Here is a 22,813-nt window from a genome sequence, read left to right on the forward strand (position 1 = left end):
ACTATACTATGGTTTTCAGACCCGCTTATATATTTCAAAAGTATTTATATACCCAAAAGAAACATAGATGGTTAACTAGGGAGGTAGCTTGTAAGAGAACAACAAAGTGAGACTGAATGCTTTTCCAAATTATCACAGCTAATGAACTAAATTCTTACCCTCACCTAATATCTGTGCCACCCTCCAAGCAGAACCATTGTTCACTGAAACAGTTGGTGAATGACTTTATGGATAGACCATCTTAATACCTACACCATTTTTTAAATGAATGTAACCTGTTCTCTGTGGACTGAGAATGAATCACTCACTCAAGTCAAATAGCTTTGACCATAGCAGGAAGTCTGTATCTAAAAATTGAGCCTACAATTCATTTCTTGGTGCAGCAGAACTATCAACTCTCAGCTTAGCTACGATGGAGGTAAAATCCTTTGGTGATGTGAGGGTCATTGAAATACAATCTTATTACAATAAAACCCAATGTCTAAAAATTGTTCTTATTTTGGGCTTATACCACAGTAAGAACCAAGATTTTAAACTTTACTAAATACAAAACAAACAAAAAGACTTTATATATTTAAGAAAATACTAGTAGTGATGTATTATTTTGACGTATACAGTTAATATGTTTGGAGTTATTTAAAATTTATATTGAGAAAAATATATTTTCACTATTGCTGTAGATGAGCATCTACATAAGACTGTTAAATTGATTGTTGTTTTATATCAAACAACTTTTATAATACTTATTTTTATTGTTATAATATTCTATAAATTTTAAGGAATATGACAAAAAAAGATATTGTAGGCATTGAAGGGTGGTCTATGGGAGGAGCGGTGGTACAAAAGGGGAACAAGAATGCGGTTCAATTCTATTTAATTAAAATATGTTTTTAAATGTCAACAAATTCAGATAAATTGAAATCATGTAACTTTTTTCATCATAATGCAATAAACGTTTAAAAAAAAAACAGTGGAGGAACACTTCAGAGTAAAGTGGGACAATGCTTTTATTCCCTTCCTGACCTCGTTCACTTCTCCTTGCCAAGGCTTCTGAAAACACAATGTTTCTTCTAAGTTCTCCACACGTGCCCAATTAAACGTTTATGAGGGTTTCTGCTCTATGTAAACGTCCAGTCTATTAATTAGGAAGAAGTTTCACAGGATGGAGGCCTCCCTCCCAATAATAAAAGATAGTCATTCAACGTTCACATTTGGAAGCAGACAATGTCAAGTGCAAAACTCCTTCTGCCATCTATAGTGTTCCTTAGGAGCCTTTAATTCACTGTGTCTGAAAATGGAAACAATACATGCACAGGTTCATGGTGAGGACTGCCAGGGACTAAGAGTGCACACTTAAGCAGTTATGAAAAGCTCAGTTCTGTGCTGTTCCTTAGAGGATGCAGACAGATGGGATCTGGTGTGAGTCAGGCCAGGAGACACCTTGTGACCCAGAGGATTTGTGTTCACTGCATGGGAGCAGGAATGCTGGTTCCAGCTTCCTGGAAGAGCTCGTCCCCTCCCTCAGGTGGGAAGCAGCGGAAATGATTCATGGCTTCTGGAGGAGAGTGACGCTGCTGTGGGAAGGGATACTGTGTGGGAAGGCACTTGAACAGCACTGTATCTCTCCTTGTTTCTCTGCCTCGGTTTAGGATCTACCCCAGGAGTGTATCGATGACCAGATATCTGTAGTTCTCTGGAAAGGGCTAGAGAAGGTTCACAAGGTTGGCCCAATTTATACCCAATCCATGGTTTCTTTAGGTCTAAGACGATCCTGTACAAACCAGACGGGTTCTACATAGCACTGAAAAGAATGGGAAATGTTTCATCAATGGCTCAGTAATGAAAGTATTTAGTTCAGGTCTTAGTATTTGAGAAAGTGTAACATATCTGATCATAAAAGTGCATTTTTCCCCTAATGGACCTTATAAAGGTCAGCATTTTCACCTCATAAGACAAATGTTAATATTCTTATGTATATGTAAGTACATATGTATATATTCATATGTATGTATGTATGTATGTATGTGTGTGTGTGTTTGTATTTGTGGGTGTGTATGTGTGTCTATGTGTACATGCTCTCCTATTGATATCTATTCTTTCTTTTTCCACCTTCTGTTTTCTTTTTGTGACCCACTGAGATTAACATGGTTGTCGATGTCTCTATAGGTTTGGAGCTATCTGTTGGAACCAGGTGGGCTCTGTGGTTCCCCCTCTTCAAGGATTGGTCAGTTGACAATAGTTCAGAAATAAAGGGTAGTGCCCTGTGAGCCCCACTCTTTCTTGATTTATTGTTGATAGGGCTGGTCTTGTGTGATAACTACATATAAGACCAAGGGCAGGTATCTATGGTTGTTGTGAGTTAACTAATGATTGTAATAGGACTAGAGAGCGGAAGGGGAAGAAATGCAGGTCAAAGGCACAGACAATGTTTTTGACAAAATAATAGGAGAAAATATTCATAACCTAAAGAATGAGATGCCTGTCAAGGTCCAAGAAGCATACAGAACAGCAAATAAACTGGGCCAGAAAAGATAGTTCCCCCTTATAGTTGGCACATAATAATCAAAACACTAAACACACAGAACAAAGAAAAACCATGAAAAACAAAGGCCAAATAACATATAGAGGCAGATCTATTAGAATTGCACCTGACTTCTTAAGGGAGATTCTAAAAGTCAGACAATCCTGAACAAATGGGCTGCAGACTTTAAAAGACCACAGATGCCAGCCAAGACTACTACACCCAGAAAGTTTTTACCATAGATGGAGAAAATAAAACATACCGTGATAAAACCAAAATTAATTAGTATCTACAAATTCATCTCTAAAGAAGGTGCTAGAAGAACAACTCCAACATAAAGAGGTTAACTACCTCCAAGAAAACAAAAGGACATAATCCCAGATCATCAAAATCAAAAGAGATCAATTTATCTTATGAATGTAGATGCAAACATTCTCAGTAAAATACTTGCAAACTGAATCTGAAAACACATCAAAAAGCTCATCCACCATGATCAAACAGGATTCATCTTAAAGATACAGGGATGGTTCAATATACATAAATTGATAAATGTAATCTGCCATATAAACAAACTGAAAGACAGAGATCACATGATCATCTTGTTAGATTCAGAAAAGGCGTTTGACAAAAATCTAACATCCTTTTATGATAAAAGTCCTAGAGACATTCAGAATACATGGGACATGTACAAACAAAATAAAGGCAGTTTACTGAAAGCCCACAGTCAACATCAACAGAAACAGAAACTCAAAACAATTCTACTAAAATCAGAAATAAGACAAGGTTGTTCATGATCTCTATACTTATTCGACATAGTTCTTGAGGTTTTGGCTAGAAAAATAAAACAACTGAAGGAGATCAAGTGGCTCTAAATTGAAGGAGTTGGGGTATCTTTATTTGTAGATAATATGATGGCATACCTGTGACACAAAAATTCTACCAGGAAACTCCTACAGCCATACCATGCTGTCTGTCTTACTATAAATAAAATAATAAGTAGCAGTAAAGTAGCTGGACATAAAATTAACTCAGAAAAAGAACTATACCCCTCCCATATACAAATGGCAAATGGACTGAGAAAGAAGCCAGGGCAATAACAACCCTTTATAATAGCCTCCAATCATATCAAATATCTTGTGGTTACTTTAACCAAGCAAGCAAAAGACTTGTATGATAAAAAAAAAACTTCAAGTCACTAAAGAGAGAAAGTGAAGAAGAAATTAGAAGATGGAAAGATCTCCCATGATCATTGATTGGTAGTATTAACATAGTAAAAATGGTCATCCTACCAAAAACAATCTATAGATTTAGTGCAGTCTCTGTCAAAATTTCAACACAATTCTTAACAGATCTTAAAAGAACAAATTTCAGCTTAATATGGAAACAAACACACAAACAAATCCAGGATAGCTAACACAATCCTGAGTAGTAAAAGAACCTTCTGGAGGTAACACCAACGCTGACTTCATGTTGTACTACAGAGCTATAGTAATAAAAACAGCATGGTTCAGCTAGAAAACAAAACAAAACACCCAAAATAACCCACCCCACAACAACAACAACAAAACCCCAAGTATGTTGACCAATGGAATTGAATTGAAGACCCAGACATATATCACACACATATGGACATCCGATTTTTTTTTTTTTGAAAAGAAAAAAGCCAGAAATATACATTGGATAAAAGATAGCATCTATAACAAATGGTGCTAGTCAAATTAGGTGGCTGCATGTAGAAGAATCTAAATAGATCCATACTTATTGCCCTGCATAAAACTCAACTCCAAATGGATCCAAGACATCAGCATAAAACCAGATACACCAAATCTGACAGAAGAGAAAGTAGGAGACAGTCTTGAATTCATTGGCACAGGAGCAGACTTTTTACCAACTACACATCCAATAGGGCTAATACCCACAATATATGAAGAACTCCAAAATTAGATATCAAGAAAACTAATAAACCAATTAAAATAGGGTACAGATATAAACAGAATTTAGAGGAAACTCAAATGGCTGAGAAACACTTAAAGAAATGTTCAACACTTTTAGTCTTCAGGGAAACAAAAACCAAAACTACTTTGAGATTTTATCTTATACCTGTCAGAATGGCTAAGATCAATAAAACAAGTGACAACTCATGCTGGTAAGGATGTGGAGTAAGAGGAATATTCATCTACTGCTGGTGGCAATGCAAACTTGTATAGTCAGTATGGAAATCATTGTGATGGTTTCTTGGGAAGATAGGAACAAATTTACCTCAAAACCCATCTATACCACTCTTGGGTATATGCCCAAAGGATGCTTCATCCTACCACAAAGACACTTGCTCAACCATGTTTATTGCTGTTTTATTCATAATAGCCAGAAGTTGGAAGCAACTGAGATGTCTTTCAACAGAAGAGCAGATAAAGATGATATGGTACATTTAACAACTCAGTTGTTTAAAAAAAGGAATAAAATACTCATGGAAGGAGTTGCAGAGACAAACTATGGAGCAGAAACTGAAGGAAGGGCAATCCAGAGACTGCTCCACCTGGAAATCCTTCCCATATTCAATCACCAAACCCAGACACTATTGTGGATGCCAACAAGTGCTGGATGTCAGGAGCCTAGTTGTCTCCTGAGAGGCTCTGAAAGTGCCTGACTAATATAGAAGTAGAGGCTCAGAGCCATCCATTGGATTGAGCACCGGTTCCCCAATGAAGGAGCTAGAGCAAGAACCCAAGGAGCAGAAGGGGTTTACAGCCCCTTAAGACGAGCAACAATATGAACTAATAGTACCCTCAGAGCTCCCAGGGACTAAACCAACAACCAAACAGCACACATGGTGGGACTCATGGCTCCATCTGCATATGTAGCAGAGGATGGTCTAGTCTGTCATCAGTGGAAGGAGAGGCCCTTAGTCCTGTGAAGGTTCTATGCCCCAGTGTAGGGGAATGCCAGGGCCAGGAAGCAGGTGAGGGTGGGTTGGTGAGCAGGAGGTGGGGAGAGGGAACAGGTTTTTTTTTTCCCCCGGGGGGGAAACCGGGAAAGGAGATATCATTTGAAATATAAAGAAAATATCTAATAAAATAAAATAATAAGAAATATAACATCAAAATATGTTCAGGTAAATGGATGAACCTTGGGGAAAAATCATCCTGAATGAAGTATCTTAAAGCCAGAAAGACCAATACAGTATGTATTCATTTATATGTGAACATTAGTTGTTAAGTCAGTGATAAACAAACTACAATCCACAGACTTGGAGAGAGTAGTTATAGAGTAAGATATTAGAGGGTACAGACAGGACTCATTAGTAACAGGAAATAAAATGGATAATTATGAGTGGAATGGGTGCTGGAATATGAAGATCAAGGGGGGGAGTATGAGGATAAGGGAGGATAAGGAAGGATAAGGGAGGAGTATGGAGGGATAAGGGAGGGAACCAGGGAAAGGCAGCTAGGATGAAGGGGCATTTGAGGGGCAATACGGAAACCTAATACAGTAAAGCTTCCTAAAATATACATATATATGAAGGTGATCTAAAAGAAAGTACCAAATAATGGGGGAGATAGACCCCCAACTGGCCATTTCTTGTCACCAAATGAAGCTTCCATACCAGGATTGAGTCACATTTAACTGAGTTTTTGGGCAAAGGGATCCCATGGCAATCCCTAAATAACCCAGTCTGTAACCAAGACTCTGGGTTGCTCTCCACAAACTGACAGCAAGGCCCCATCGCTGAAGACAACACCTACAAAACTCATTAAACATGGAAACGTTGAGCTTGGGTCTACATAGAGCCTTCACTCCCATGGTCTAGCATTTTTGGCACAGAATGGTATTCTGAATGCTACCAAAAGAAAAACAAGTCCTTTGATCTACGAAACCGTCCTGCCTTCAAGATATGTCAGGGCAATGGTGGCACTAAGCTTGAGGGAGTGACCAACCAATGTCTGATTTGACTTAAGGCCCACTCCAGGAGATGGATCCCTTACCTGACACTGCTTAGGTGACTAAGAACCTGAAAGTAGGTAGTACAGAGACTAGTTACTACTGGTCTAAAACATTTAGGAATAAAAAATAAAACATAGTGACAAAATTCCTACTAATGATAATTCTGTTCTACTCACAGATGGGTGCCTTGCTCAGCCATCATCAGAGAGGCTTCCTCCTGCAGATGGAAAGAAAGACAAAACCCACAATCAGACAATATGCAGAAACTGAGAGAATCATGAAACGCTTAAGCCTCAATCAGGATGTCTCCTTCAAAACCCCTTCCCTGACACCCAGGAGAATCCCAAGGAAGAGGCGGTAGAAGGAATGTAAGACCCAGAGAGGATGGAAGACACCAAGAAAAGAAGGCCTTTTGAATCAACATGAGCAAGGCTCCTATGACGTCACAGAGAAGAAGCAGCATGTGCAGGGTCTGCTTAGGCCTTTCCCAGGTCCTCTGGGTATACAGTATGGCTTCCGGTTTAGTGTTCTCCTGGGATTCCTGCATGTTCAAAGAGTGGTTCTCTGATTCTTATGCCTTCTTATGGGCTCTTTTCTTTCAGTTGGTTTGTCTTGTACAACTCTGAAACAATTGTTCTTGTTTTATCTTATTGCATTTTATTTTGTTATATTATTATCTCTTGGAAGCTTGTCCTCTTTCTTTTCATTACTTAATATATTTATTTTGCATCTACAATCAGTTGTAGCCCATCTCCTTTCTCTCCTCCCAGTCCAACCCTCACAAGTCCCTCTCCCCATTACCTCCTCCCTTTACCTCCCCCCCCCCATAGGTATCAACTTGCCCTGGCATATCAAGTTTCTGTAGAACTAAGCTCATCCTCTCCCACTGAGGCCCTACAATACAGTCCAGGTAGGGGAAGGGAATTCAAAGACAGGCAACAGAGTCAGAGATAGTCGCTGCTCCAATTGTTAACAGAGGAATCTCTAGCGGCTGAGAAGCCCTTAAAGAAATGTCCAACATCCTCAGTCATCAGGGAAACACAAATCAAAATGACTCTGAGATTCTATCTTATACCCATCAGAAGAGCTAAGACTGAAAACCCCACTAACAACACATGCTGTTGACGATGTGGAACATGGAGAACACTCTTCCCCTGCTGATGGGATTGCAAACATGGACAACCACTTCGGAAATCAATTTGACTATTTCTCAGAAAATTGGGAATAGTTCTACCTCAAGACCTAGGCATATACCCAAAAGGTTCTCCACCATACTACAAGAATACTTGTTCAATATGTTCATAGAAGCTTCATTCATAATAGGCAGGAACTGGAAACAACCTAGATCTCCCTCAACTGAAGAATAGATAAAGAAAATGTGGTACATTTACACAATAGGATACTATTCAGCTATTAAAAAAAAAAGATACCATGAAAATTGCAGGCAAATGGATGGAACTAGAAAATATCATCCTGAGTGAGGTAACTCAGACCCAGAAAGACATGCATGGTATGTACTCATTTGATAATAGCCATAAAGTAACCATGCTACCATCCACAGATCCAAAGAAGTTAAGTAACGAGGAGGATGCTTGAATCTCACTCAAAAGGGGAAATAAAGAGATCAGAGGTAGATGGAGGAATGGAACTAGGTGAGAAGGGAGATGAGGATCAGATATGGGGAAGGGGGTGGGGAGAGAGCTGGGAGAGAGGATGGAAATTGGTTGGGGGGTAACTCTGGGATGATTTGGAGGCCTGGAATGGAGATAGCTCCTGGGAGTCTACAGGGTGACCCTAGCTGAGACTCCTAGCAGCAGGTGATATGGAGACTGAAGTAGCTGTGGGCCAGTGTACCAGAGGCTGTCCACAGAGATTTCTAGCCTGGCCTGGTGGGAGAAGGGAAGTTTGGGCAGGGAGGAGAAGTCATTTCTGCCACTTCTGCTGCTGCGGTTGGCTTCACCACTGTCTCTGCCATGCCCTCCAGGTTACTTGGTTACTCCATGTTGCCCTGCACTCAGTAGGGTCAGCTTCAGGTGGGTGCTTCAGGAGAGCAGACCTCTTGCCAAGTGTTACAGCTGTCAGAGCAGTAGGCTCCGAAGAAGGAGTAGTTCTTGCACACCTTTAATTCCCTGGGTAGCAGTTATATACTGTTTTGGGGGTGATTCAGGGTTCAACAGCAAGTACTTCTCATTGGCTTGGACTGAGAGCTTGGGGAAGCCTTATTTGCATGACTGATGGCTACAAAGGGTGGGGGGTGCCTGTGGGCAGTTGTAGCTGAGACAGGCACCAGGGGCCCAGGAGGCGTGGTCTAACACCTTCCATCCGGAAATCACCACCCACCAGGTCTCCAGGGTTCCAGACCTTTGCTCAACCAGGACCAGGTTGTCTGCATGGCGCACTACCCCACAGGTGGCTATCTTCCAAGCCCCACATTACTGTTTGTAAAGGCATGTAGACCATCTACCTACATTAATCACTCTGATTTATAGATGGTAAAGTAAAGAGCCAGGAAGAGAAGTTAATCTGAACTTAGGCCTTTTAACCTCCTTTCTGGTGTTTTGTTTTTTCAAGGTATCCAGTCGTTCTACTACTCAAGCTATAAATGTTACATAATTCTATTAGTCTCAAGGGAGTGTGGATGGGTACATTGTGATAGTAGAAACTGGCCTTGTTTTACTCTCCCAAGAGAGATGTCGTTGCTCTTTGTAACAGACTCATCATGTACTAGAAGCATGATTATTTGCTGACACGGTGAACATTTTCATCTAGGTAACAAGGGTGAAGAAGACAGACTCCCTCACTACTGAGAACAGTGTCCTATGGACTCCCTCAAATTTCAGGCACCATATTTCTTAAGACAATGTCAAGTCTGTAACTTTAAAAATGTAAATGGAAAAGGAGGTGGAAAGATTGTAAGATCTGGAGGGGATGGAGGACCCCAAGGAAACAAAGCCTTCACACAGCAAGACCAATGAACATGTGAATTCACAGAGACCATGGCAGCATGAGCAGACAGGCTCCCAGTACTGACAGTAGAGATGAACACAAGCCTACATTCCGAACCCAGAGGCTATGTATAATTGACAACCACTTGCAAATGAAAAATTACTTTTCTCCAACAGAGTCTCACTGGGTATACAAAGCAATCTTAAGTTCAGGTTTCATGCCCAACAGAATATGCTAATACAAAATGAATTCAATGGTATTTTTTTTAAGTATTTATTTATTTAATTTATTTATTTTAGTCTCATAATGCTTTACTGGGCATTTCCCTCCCCCTGTTTTCTTACCCTACAGGTCTTTTGTTTATATATTATGGTTTCAGATTTTGTGTTTTTATGGGATTTCTGTGTCTGCCAAGGTGTATGTCTCTGCATCTATCTGTGTTTCTCGTGTTTTTTCCTTTGGCTCTGTTTTCTTCTATTTAGATCTTTTTAAAATTTTATTACCTTTTATTCTTTTTTTTAAAAGATGCCTGTTTGTTTTCTAATGAGAGAGAATGAGAATCTGGAATTGGGTTGGTGGAGAGGTGGGAAGAATGTAGAGAAATTGGAGGAGGGGAGCCATAATCTGAATATTAGATGAAAAAAAATCCTATTTCAGTATAAAATAAAAGCATGAAGGGCAAGCATGTCTGTGTGCTTAGAGTATGAAAAGATTTCCTTTTTTTTCCAGCTGCAAGTAGCTTGGAATTGACACCACACTGTTAACTGCATTTAACCACCGTGACATTTTATATTTGCAGGCTTATAGGTTTTGTTTTCTACTTTTTGTTGATGGAACAGAATGGAAAACTCTTGAAACCTGGGACTAGATTCTGAGAACCATTTCCAAACTTCAAAAGGGGAACCAAAAATAAAAATGTGCAAAGACTGTGTAGACAGTATATGAAAATTTAAGTCTAATTTGCAAGATCCAGTATTTGGGACAATTGATAAAACACACACACACACACACACACACACACACACACAAGATTGCTTTGTTCTTCATTGATTTCTTAGGAGAAAAGATATAAGCTACGAAAATTCCATGATAGCTCTACAAATGACCTAGAGAAAGCTAACAGTGGCCAAGTATAAAATGAAATGGATGAGGAGCTCTTTGATGATACACTAAGTGAAGATAAGTACACATTTGAAGTATAATTGTGAGACATTTTCTTTAGGTGAGAAAGTGATACCAGAATACTGAGGTAATTGTGTAGTAGAGTTCCAAAACAGAGGTAAAGCAGGACCAGATGGGAGCCAGAGTAAATAAGTTGCTTGCCACTTCATAAAGAGATTTAAAATGAACTAGAGTTTCAACAGGACCATTTAAAATCATTCAGGATCTGGGTGGGTTTTACTGTAAGGAAGAATACAGGATTGGTTGCAGTGTTAGGAGTTACTTGGAGACATTAAGGCTGCAGGAGAGGAGGGAGCAGAGACAAGGACTTAGACTCTAATCTATGCTTCTTTGATAATGAAACACACAGCGCAAGGGTGACCAATGGGTTATTCGGCAGCAGTGACAGTATTGATCTCAGTTGCTTAGGAGAAAACCTCATAGTTCTCCTGGTGAAATGGGAAACGAGAAAAAGGGCAAGTTCTACCCTTGATGAAATAGCAATGCTTATTATTTTTTTTCTTAAATACTAGATTGGAATCCAGTGACCTGAAATAGAAATCACTATATCTATTCATGAAGACATCTAAAGCAGAGTTTTGTAAAACAACCCGTTTGTTCTAAATCTGTCTCTTTGAGTTTTCCTTTCTTATTCTTAGTAACTAACAATGTTTTAGAAGGCCCTAAATACTGAGGTTAGTTAAGCAGTGCAAAGAATATACAGCTAGGACGAGTTCAAAGAGGGGAAATGTAACGACACAGGAAACAGAAAAATAGTAACTAGAACTTAGTCTCCAAGGATGGTATGATGAGAACTCTTTCTATAAGGAGATATAAACAAATGTCTACCCTTCCTCATAAGACCCCCACAGGGAACCAAAGTATGATTTCCCCAGAGCCTGCCTTGGAGGACCAATGAGTTTATTGGGCTTGCTTCTGGGCCACTAGCTAGTCTACTCACTATAGGCAAGTACAAGAAAATTACAAGAGTAGCTAACAGAGGACCAAGGAAAAATGAAAAACATCTTAACCAAGATGGCCATTCACAGGTCACTTGAGAGATTTTGTCTATCTCTTTATGCAAATTATCAATGTGATCATAAATAGTATGGGAAAATTGTACACATTAGAGCAACATATGCCAAGAAAGTGTTGATAATCAAGATTATGCTTAAGTAACAAATAATATATAGTAGCTCTAGTTTGCAAAACTGTGATTCTCTACTCACCCACCTCTTGATTAATTTCTGCTCGTACTTTTACTGTAATATTAGTAGTTTTACCAATCATACAGGGCATCTTTGAGCCTTCTCTTTGCATGCCTGTAACCATTCCTGGGATAGTAATAAAAAAAGATGTTATGGCTCCAACCATTACAAGGTCCAGTAGATACAAAGAATCACCACAATTTTCAGGGAAATCTCTCTTACTTCTATTGAATAATTGCCATCCATAGCATTTGACGGACCCCCACAATGATAGTGTCCCTGTAGAAGCATAAGTGGAATCTCCCTGCTTCCCAGTCAACCTTCCAATTTCTATATATTCTAGCATGTCTCAAGATCTCAGGACCATGTGCAGTTAGGGCAGAGCCACATGCAAGAGGTGCAAGAGGAACAGCTGGAGTCTCTTCTGTAAGGAAATACCCAGAGTTAGCTAGCCCTATCTTGCAAGTGACCACAGTGTTCTGATAAAGATGAATGCTGCTTTGCCTGGGAGATTGCATTCATTCTGCAGCAGATGGGAAGGATTCAAATCAAGTAAGGAGACGGATGAAAGGAAGGGCTTCTCAAGGCAAGAAAGTGGCACACACCGGAAGCAGACACTATGAGGACACCATTCCTCCAGTTTTTAGCAGGAAAGCAGAAACTACAGCTTCCAGTACATTAAGTTACTCATTTATTTTTTGTTTTTTTTGGTTTGTTTGTTTTGTTTTGTTTTTTTGAGACAGAGTTTCTCTGTATATATAGTCCTCATTGTCCTGGAATCCACTCTGTAGACCAGGCTGGCCTCGAACTCAGAAATCCGCCTGTCTCTGCCTCTCAAGAGCTGGGATTAAAGGCGTGCACCACTGCTTCTAGGTTAAAATGAAGCTTCTTGATTCTAAAGCCCACATCCCTTTCCCAGTTGTGCTGCACCCCCCATCCCATCTCATAAGCTCACAAGGATGGCAGACAAATATGATGTAATAAAAACCTGTGAATCAAGAGACAGTTTATTATTTTTCATTTCCATGTAGTTAAACTTTCTGAGATGGGTCCAAAAAGAAGCAAAGTGACTTTCTAGAGAAATATGTATTTCCTGAACTGATGTAGCTCAATTAACTTATAGGGGAGGGCTAACCCTCTAAAGAAAGAGGTAGCGACACAATTTAGCCCATCATCTGGGAATTAGCTGAGGGAGAAGAAACAAGTGAGGGGAGGAAGGGAGAGATTGAGACCTAGACAGCTGCTTAGTTATACAATGTTGTGAATTAAGCTCATAATCTTGTGAGAGGCAGGCAGTCCAATTTCTGCCTTTGATCTTCGGGAGTTATGTGCTCTGAGTGTTTTAAGTCAAGGCAAATGGCCAACTTAGGACAGACTACTGCTGGCCCTGGTGAAGCACTATCTAAGTTACTCCCAGCCTCTGGAAGTAGGAAAGAAGAAAACCAAGCAAATAGGAAATAAAAAGGCAAGAGAAGAAATTAATCTCTTCATTAAGAGTAATTTTCCCAATACCTTTCTAGCTCTGGCATCTATTCCACATGTCTGTAGTGTCCTGGGCTAGTCTCACAAATAAATGCATAGCTGACTGCATAAACTGCTTAGTTACCCTAGAGTATAGGGTTTGATTAACCCAATCTTCCATATTCAAAAATTAAAATTGATCAGATTAGTTAACTGGTCAATTGAGCAATAAATAGATATATAGAAAAATACCAGGTGGTAGACAAGGGTAAAATACCTGAACAGTGGCAAGGAATGCTGTCACTTTATGCCCAACACCATGGCTACACCCAGAGATATATGTAAGGGGCCTTGGATAACTCGAATAGATAGATGATGCTAAGGCCATTTTTAAAAAAATATATTTTGATTTTCTGAAATTAAAATATAAATTATATCATTCCTCCCTTCCCTTTCCTTCTTCCAACTCTTCTCATGCTCCTCATGTTCACTCTCAGATGTATGGTTTCTATTTCCTTAATTGTCGTGTGGGCTCTCATATCTTGAACCTGCTCATTTTATTTCCAACCCTGCTGTTGTGTCATGCTCCTCCAAGCATAACAGTCACTTCCACCTTCGTTAGAACAACTGTGTGATTACCTCCAAGAAACCATCAGCAAGGGCGTGGGAGGATCACCAGACACCCGCATGAGACTCCAACCACTCCTTCCTGTCCCCCTTCTCAGCTATACATAATTCTGGCCCAATTGCACATGGTCCTGAGATATTCAAGAGTACAAAGAAGTTAGAAGGTTAATTGGAGGGGAATTCCACCTGAGCAGGTACGGTGAAGTTGTCATTAGCACTGGAGTGGAATCTTGAAGTGATAAAGCTATTCTGCAACCATTCATGCTCCTGTAAACAGTCCTTCACCTGTGTTCCTGTAAGCTACCCTGATAAACTCATTGGCTCACCAAGTGAGACTTGAGCTGAACGGCTAGTTTAATCTATTGTTGGTGGCTATTTGGGGAGAACAAATGTCTCTCCTTGAGAAGTTAACACACCTACAAATAGCTGCTATTGACTTCATGCCTGTCTCCTTAGTCACGGTGAACTCCTGGGGGTTGAGAACTCTTTTTTATTTCTGTATCTTTACTATAGGCATTTACAATGAGACCAGTTTGCTGTGTGACCAACTTTTCCTGGGGAAATAAAACATACTTCATATAAGGAACTGATGAATGCTAAAGTACAGACAGCCCCAAAGTCCACCTTGGTGAATCAATGAGTTTTATTGAGGTTATTTACAGGAATATGGGTGAGGGGTTAGTGGCAGGAACGTAATCGACTCAGAGACAACTCTATCACCAAGGCCCACCCAAGCATGGGTGGCAGCTGACAGAAGCTGAAAACCTGGAGTACATTGCACAGTATCCAGGCAGCTTTGGGAGAGTGTCTTTCCGTGTGCCCCAGCTAGTACTTGTTTTTTCTGGGCATTTTGGCTGCTTCCTATTTCAGGCTGCTCACCTGCCCTCTGCTTCCTTAGGTATCTGGACTTGTCTCAAAAGTCTCTGGTGCAACTTGGTTTCTCTCAGAATGCCTCTCAGTAACCTTTACTGGTTATATACTCTTGGGGAAGATCTAGAGAAGCTGGTCAGTTTCAGGAACTTCCTGAAGCTGTGTTGAGTTGCTTTCTTCCTGTCTTAATAGAATGTTTTACAGGATAGAGTATTTTACCTCCCTCGAGAACAGTGGTTCTCAGCCTTCCTAATGCTGCAACCCTTTAATACAGTTCCTTGTATTGTGGTGATCCCCCACAACCATAAGATTATTTTTGTTGCTACTTCGTACCTGTAATTTTGTTAGTGTTATAAATCATAATATAAATATAATAATATGCAGGATATATATGTGACTCTTGTGAATGGGTCACTTGACCCCCAAAAGGATCATGACCCATAGGTTGAGAACTGTTGCTCTAGAACATCCTGTTTAACCTCCTCTTTTCTTTTTTTTCTTTTTTTTTTTTTTTCCGAGACAAGGTTTCTCTGTGTAGCCTTGGCTTTCCTGGAACTCACTCTGTAGAACAGGCTGGCCTCAAACTCAGAAATCTGCCTGCCTCTGCCTCCCAAAGTGCTGGGATTAAAGGCGTAAGCCACCACTGCCCAGCTAACCTCCTTATTAAACAGCTGACAAACCAATCTGCCTCCATCTTGAAAGCCATCTAATAGTAAAAACAAACTAGGCTCATTCTTGTTTATGATTAAAATCTTTGTTTCTCAAAGATTAGACTATGCTCTATTTGTAACCTTAACTAAAAATGATTCTTTATTGCCTGTTCCAGGAAACAGCAATTACGGCTTTGTTTCAAAATGTTATGATCAGACTACCTTATTAGTGATACGTTTTGTAGTGTGGCACATGATGTGGAGGGAGGGGTGCTTTAGCAGGCACATGCTGAGGCACCCGGTTCCCCAAGGTACCAGCTATATGACGGGTCTAGTCTAAAATGAAGTTTATTTAGGGCGTGGGAAGTTGGGAGGGTGAGAAGGGAGTGGAGGCAGAGAAAGAAAGGATACAGAGAAGGACAGAGGGAGGAGAATGAAAGAAGGGAAGAGGCTGGCCGGGAACACACGGAGAGAAAGAGGGAGAGTCGAGAGAGCGTGAAAGAGTGAGAGCAAGAGAGCGAGAGAGCGTGAGCGTATAAGAGAGAGGGGGAGAGAGAGTGGAAGAGAGAAAAGAGAGAGAGAGAGAGAGAGAGAGAGAGAGAGAGAGCAAATAGTCCTTTTACAGCAAGCCAGGCCAGCACCTGGCTGTTGCTAGGTAACTGTTAGGCGAAGCCTAGAAGAGAGGCTAACAGTTAGGACCACCTTCCAAATTTGTCCTTGTTTCAGGAGGCTGTTATGATCAACTTGTTATGTGTATGTTCTGCCTTTTAAACTGGGCCTATTTGCCAAATATTACCAAAGCCCCTACTTGGAAACCCCTACTCCTGAGCTACAAAAATCTTATCTTCCCCATGTCCATTGTTGATCTCTTGAACCTGATCTTAGGGAAATCTTAGGGAAAGACAGCTCATGTAAATGTTAAAAATAAGCTTGCTTTAACTAATGTGGGGTGAGTAGTCTTTCTCCCGCCCATCTGTGGAATTAACACACCCTATCCGAAGTATCCTGTTGTTTCTCTTTATATCCTTGGTCTTAAGAGCTTTTCCTCATAATTGGAAAGTTTTAACCTCAAAGGAAACTGCCACACAACACAACAGGGGGCTTAATTGCCTCCAAAAGTTCTAGCATTGTAACAAGTGTTTACTGTGCTAGGTTTTCACCCCTGCAGCAAAGTATCTGACACAGACAATTAAAATGAAGACTGGCTTTTCTTGGCTGTGGTTTTAGAGGCTTCTCGGTAGGCTGGATGCATGGTCCATTTCAACACAAAGCCTTGCTTCTGCTTAACCACACCACGTGTGTGCAAACCTACAGCGCTGTTTTTGTATAGATGTCTAACATATTTGAGTTTTAGGCTATTACCTCAAGAGCCCAAAAGTTTATTAAAAAGTTAAAGTTTATGCAGTAGTAAAGTCATAGTAAACTAAAGCAAACTTATTGCGGAAGAACTATTTTAAACAAATTGACTGTGGCCTAACTGTACAGTGTCTATAGTGGGCAGTAGAGGACAACACCGTCCTTCAAGCTCACTTACCACTCACTCATTGACTCAAGAGCACTTCTCACTTCAGGAAAGTTCACACAGAGCAAATCCCCTCCATTCCTCATGGGTATACTTTTAAATTTCCCTTTTTACTATATTTTATGGTGTTTTCTGTGGTTAGGTATGTTTACCATACACAAATATTTTCCACTGTGCTTCAGTATTGCCTACAGAATTCTGTAGAGTAGCTGGCTAGGACGATTGGAAGCCCAGGAGCAGTGGGCTACACCATAGTAGCCCACTGGTGTGGGGAGTAGGCTACATCCTAGCTAGTTCCTTCTCTAACATGCTGTGAGATGTGAAACCATGCCAGGATGTGTGGCAAGGTAGAGCAGGGTGAAACCCAGAGCCTCTGTGGGCACACACCTGAGACTTAGGCGACTCCTAGCTTCCTGCCAGACTCCTGACCTGGAACATGTGCCATGCTCTTCATATAAAAGAACGTGCTCTATGGTCACATAGGCCAAAAACAGAGTCCTCCACACTATTGAAATACCTAGAGGCACAGAGGGCTTAGCCAATAAGCTTCCCTTCCCAGACATTCCTCCCTGCAAAAGGTATTTAATCTCAGGTCTAACCTGAGAAGTAGGTATGGAACATTACACATCCATTTTCCACCATGAAACAACCAATAAACTGTTTGGAACCATGGACTGTTGTTTTCATCATGATCCACCATGGGGAACTGTGGAGAAGGCATTCTATTACAGAACCACAGCTTAATTCTCCTGTAGAAGGCCTCTCTGTGATCCCAGCCATAGCCACCATCAAACCTGACTCCACCAAGGTAAAGACAATCCCTGGTGGGACAAGCTGGGCCCCCGACTCAGTTCTCTGCTCTTCTGGGACTCTGAGAGGTCCCTGGATGCCCAAGAGTCTGAGAACCCCATGGCTCAGGCCTCATCGCTGGCCCAGGAACCCCCAAACCAGCTCCTGCTTTCCCACATCTCAGACTGTGCTTTCCCACCTCTGGACCGACAATACAAGACTGTAGTGGGCCAGTACGTAAAGAAGACAAGAAATGTTATTTGGTCTGAGTTCTCTGTATGTAGGATCAAATCCAAAGATATCTAATTACACCTCCCCCACCATGAGAAATTCATTCTATTGTGGACTTGCCTTGTGCCCCCTCAGAAAAAAGATGCAATCCCACTCAGGTCCAACAAACACATGCTGCCACCACCTCCACCCTTCTCCAGTTGTAGATGATCTCATGGTTTTCTTTGGGAAATAGCCCACTTGGAAGATGGGTTATTACCTTTGAATCATAATGGGAAGATCCCTGTGAAAGAAATATTTCTTTCTTTAGAGAATGTTTCTCTACAAGGTATTAGGTAGGAAGCATTCGGTAGTGTATTCAAGGATCATTTTAAATTGGGTCCACATGCTTCCTTTGTAACAGAGGGCAATATGGTTGTGGTGACCCATGGCCAGAAAATTATTTCATTGCTACTCCATAACTATAATTTTGCTGCTGTCATGAATCATAATGTAAATATCTGATATGCAGGATATCTGATACGTGACCCCTGTGAAAGGGTTGTTCGATCCCCCAAAGGCTCATGACCCACAAGTTGAGATCCATTAGTCTATACCATACACAGGCTCTCGAATAGTATGAATACCTTATGTTCAGGACATTATTTCTTTTTCCTGTTTTCACAAATCCTGTTACAGAAAAAGTGCAGCACAGTTCTTAGTGAATAGATTTCTCTGGGATTGTTAACTATGAGTCAGTCATCTTGGCAGTGAGTATAAATATTGGTTGGACATTATTACAGGTATGTCTTGTGAAGGTGCTTGTGCATGAGATCAGTGTCTGAACTGGGGGACGGGGTAGAGTAAAGCTGTTCTCTGAAGTGCCTGGTATGAGTGATCAGGTGAGGAGGAGAGGACCACATGGATAGGGAAAGCTGATTGGCTATGAATCAAAGAGACCTCCTGGCAGACATTTTGACCTTCCATGGTTGGTCAAAGCTCAAAATGAAGCATTGGATTATTTGGGTCTCTAGCCTCCTACCTGAAGATTTTAGATTTCCTCAGCTTTCACAACTCTTATTCTCTCTCACTCTCTCCACCCTCTCTTTTTCTCTATCACTTAGAAATTGCATTGCTTCTATTTTATGAAATACCCTGATATGCTATTAAATTTCAATATGCTTTAAAATATATTTTGCTATTTGTTCAATTTTTGTCAATATATTTTGACCATAGTTGAGAGGAAAAGATTCCATACTTTTCTGCAGAGTGGCTAGCCTTGTGTACCTGTTAGTTTTGTTTTAGTTATGCGTGTGTCAGGAGGGAGATGTACACATGGTTAGCAGAAGAGGCACCAGGTATCTTGGAGCTTGAGTTACAGGTAGCTGTGAGCTGCCATGCAAGTGTAAGACCTAAACTCTGGCTCTCCAGAAGAACATCCAGCACTTTTAACTTCTGATCCATCATCTCACTTGTTTTAGGAAAGACACATTGAGGTTAACACTATCTCGACAGCTTGTGACGTGGGATGCACACGCACACCCATGTGCGCCTAAGGGGAACAGTTAGACTAGGATTTGATTTCTAGAAATAAAGAGAACACGAGAGCCATCTATGGCAGGGATCCAAGTTATTTTATGATAGTTGACACCTTATTAAAGTGGCATTTAATTTCTGTAGCAATCTAACTGGAAGAAGTGTGTGAAATTGTGATCCGTGGTGATATTGTCCAGAAAAAACTTCGGGCTCCAGTAGAATGGGGGGCGGGGAGTTTTCTTTAGGAAGTTTTCCTAAAGGAGACATGATGACATTTCCCTCTAGTGGCTAAAGAGATATTAAATCAGTTGAGGAGAATTTAGGAGAACTCAGTAAAATGAGAATGCTTTGACAAAGGGTAGTACCTGCCTGCTGGCCTTCTCCCTGTGTTAGCTCACACCTACAATTATAGCCCTCTGTTTTCTTTCTATGGTATTCTTTTCTTTCCACCTTCCTTCTTTTTTAATGTAATAGTTGCCAGACATATGGTAGATATTACTGCCACAAATAAGAAACACTTTGACCAAATGTTCTAATTGCAAAGGGAAATCCGGCTATAGGAGATCAGTGTGAAGTTGGTGAAGTGAAAGGATGTGAGACTGAGGTTGTATTTCTGTTACCTGGGTTTCGCTGAGCATCAAAATACAATGCTCTGCTCTGGTCCTACCTCTGAAGATATTTTTTTCTGTCTATTTTATTTCCATACATTTTCTCCATTGTTGACATGACATATAGTTATTTTTCCAAAATGAGTAAGAGTTAGTTTATTCTGAGCCAAATATGAGTGATCATGATCTAAGAATATGTGATTCAGGTTCACCTGAATGTCATACTCTCCTGTAGATGAAGTTGCAGGAACCTTTAAAGTCACAGAACAAAAGAACAAATTTTAAGACAATGTATTTACTAGATGCATTGGTGGGAACATCAGATAAGCAAGCTGGGAAGGGCAGGATAATATCTTTTATAAGGTTCAGGTATTTGAACAGCCTTAGCTCTAATGTTGGTTGAGTTAATGGCCTGCTAAGCTTAAAGAGAAGTTCTAAAGGTTGTACCTAGCAGTCACAAAGATATTAGGTCAGTCATAGAGGGTGGTGGTAGATGCCTGTTCAAGAGATTGAAGACAATCCAAGTTAAACCTGGCCTTCATCTACAGAGTCCCATCTTTCCATAATTATGAAGTTCCAGTCTAGCATTACTCATGATCTTTAACACAAATGGGCTTCCTCCAAGAACATCAGGCAACACCATTCAAACTTACTTTTCTACATTAGATTTGTGATTCTTCTCTTTATTAACTCTTATCAACCATCATTGCACTATCACTGACTTCATGATTTCTTTTTTAAAAATACATGTTTTGTGTTCAAAATGGGGTGCTCTCAACACTTGGCTCCAAATGTATGGGATTTAAACACTAACAACCAATATGGCCATCAATAATATGCACATTGATTCGATCCAATTCTGTCACTAATAGTCCAGTGCTGGCACAGATTCCACAGACTGTTAGTCTGAGGAGTCTACCCTTTACTTCAGATGAAAAACACAAGTTTGGGCTACCCACATGTCCCAGAAAGGCACCTGTGATCTCCCTCTCCTTCTTCAATAATTTGCTCTAGTCCATACAAGTTTGGAAAAAGACTTACTAGGTTCAGCATATTGCAAAGGATCCAATCTTCCCACTTTATTTTTCCTCCCATTTTTCCTTTTGTTATTTAATTTTCTTCTTTCTTCCTCCTCCTCCTTCCATGCCTACCAATAGCTGAATAAAAACAAAAACAAAACACCAAAATGACTGGTAATCAAAGATTTTAAAATCTACTTTTGAAAGTGAGCAATCAGCTCCAGGAAAGTTCAAGCAAGAAGATGAACAAAGTCATCCAAGACCTAGATGAGAGGCCCACATATGTGAACGAGACCATAACTCAACATAATAAAGGCTGCATATAGCAAATACCATTCTTAATATAAAAAAAATTGAAACTTTCTCCTTAAAAAGGCAAGAATTTCCATACTTTCCACTCCTGTATAATATGGTACTTTAATTCTTAGCCAGAGTTTCAAGGCAAGAGAAAGAAGTAAAAATGATATAAATATGAAAGGAAGAAGTTGATTTATCACATGATCCCATACTTAAAAATATAAACTCCACTTTTATATCTAATAGTCACTTTCAACAACTAGCAGGCTACAAAACCCATAAAACAATATAAACAGATTTTCTATATATCAATATAGTTAAGAAAAGAGTTTAAGGAAATTTTCTATTTACAATAACCTTAAAAATAATAAAAGAAATACCTAGGAACAAATATAACCAAAGAGGGAAAAGAACTCATAAAGGGGAAACCAACATGCCAAGGAAAGAATTTGAAAAGCACTAGAAGGTTAAAAGATTTCCCATTCCCATGGATTGGTAGAATTAAAATGGAGGTATTATCAAAAACAATTCAAAGATTCAAGTATAATACCTATTGGTTGATATTGTTCATAGGTGCTGAATTCGGGAGAGAAGCTTACAAAGATGCTAAGCCTTCATTTTCCAAAGGGACAGAGTGGTTCAGCCTTCTTGGAAAAGACTGATACTCAGCTAGATCTCTCCAGTTACTTTATTCGAAAATTGCACCAGGTTAATTGAGGCTGGGAAAGGTTCCAGCTACCAAAGTTATCTTGCCCTTGCTGCCCGTGAGAGCAGACAACCCACACAAATCTCAGTCCCTTTCGACCACGGCTAGCCATAATCAAAAGTAAGAACTCCAGGTTTTCCTTGGGACCAAGGCTGGTGCAGCTGCTAGTTCTCACATAGCACCAAGCGCAGATTCTCTAGAGAGACAACATTTCCTTAGGGTTCAAACAGTCTCAGAATTTCTCAGCTTCCACTGATTGACCCCAACATGGCAAAGGCTTTGCTAAAACAGTTCACTTAAAGCCAGATACAACGGTTTGCATTTCATTTAAAGCCAGACATAAAGGCTTCACTATACATATCACTACAAATACCTATTAAAATCACCATATACTCTTCACATACATAGCAACATATGGAAACACAACAGACCCCAAATGGTCAAAATAATCTTAAGGGGGCGGGGGAGGAAAGCAAAACTTGGAGATACGGCAGTACCTGATTTCAAATTAGATGATATATGGTAACAAACCATTACAACACTGGCACAAAAACAGATGTAGAGCCAATGGGACTGAGTAGAAGATCCCTAGTAAGCCATGCAGCTACATACAGCTATTAGATTACTGACAATGATGACAAAAATGAGTGTTAGAGAAAAGACTCTTTAGCAAGTAGTCCTGGGGCGGGTGTGGGGGGGACTTGATGCCTATATGCAGAACTCTAAAAGTTAATCCATTT

General features: G+C 40.2%; 1 long non-coding RNA gene across 1 annotated transcript; it reads right to left on the reverse strand.

Moving 5' to 3' along the window:
* Positions 1-988: 988 nt before the first annotated feature.
* LOC116102416 lies at positions 989-21,202 on the reverse strand. Its single transcript, XR_004123167.1, has 4 exons — positions 21,093-21,202; positions 11,804-11,904; positions 6,640-6,680; positions 989-1,801 (listed from the first exon to the last, which is right to left on the reverse strand). It is a non-coding gene; the product is annotated as an uncharacterized LOC116102416 (long non-coding RNA).
* Between the last annotated feature and the right edge of the window lie 1,611 nt (positions 21,203-22,813).

Source organism: Mastomys coucha, unplaced genomic scaffold (assembly GCF_008632895.1).
Source record: "Mastomys coucha isolate ucsf_1 unplaced genomic scaffold, UCSF_Mcou_1 pScaffold1, whole genome shotgun sequence".
NCBI lineage: Eukaryota > Metazoa > Chordata > Mammalia > Rodentia > Muridae > Mastomys > Mastomys coucha.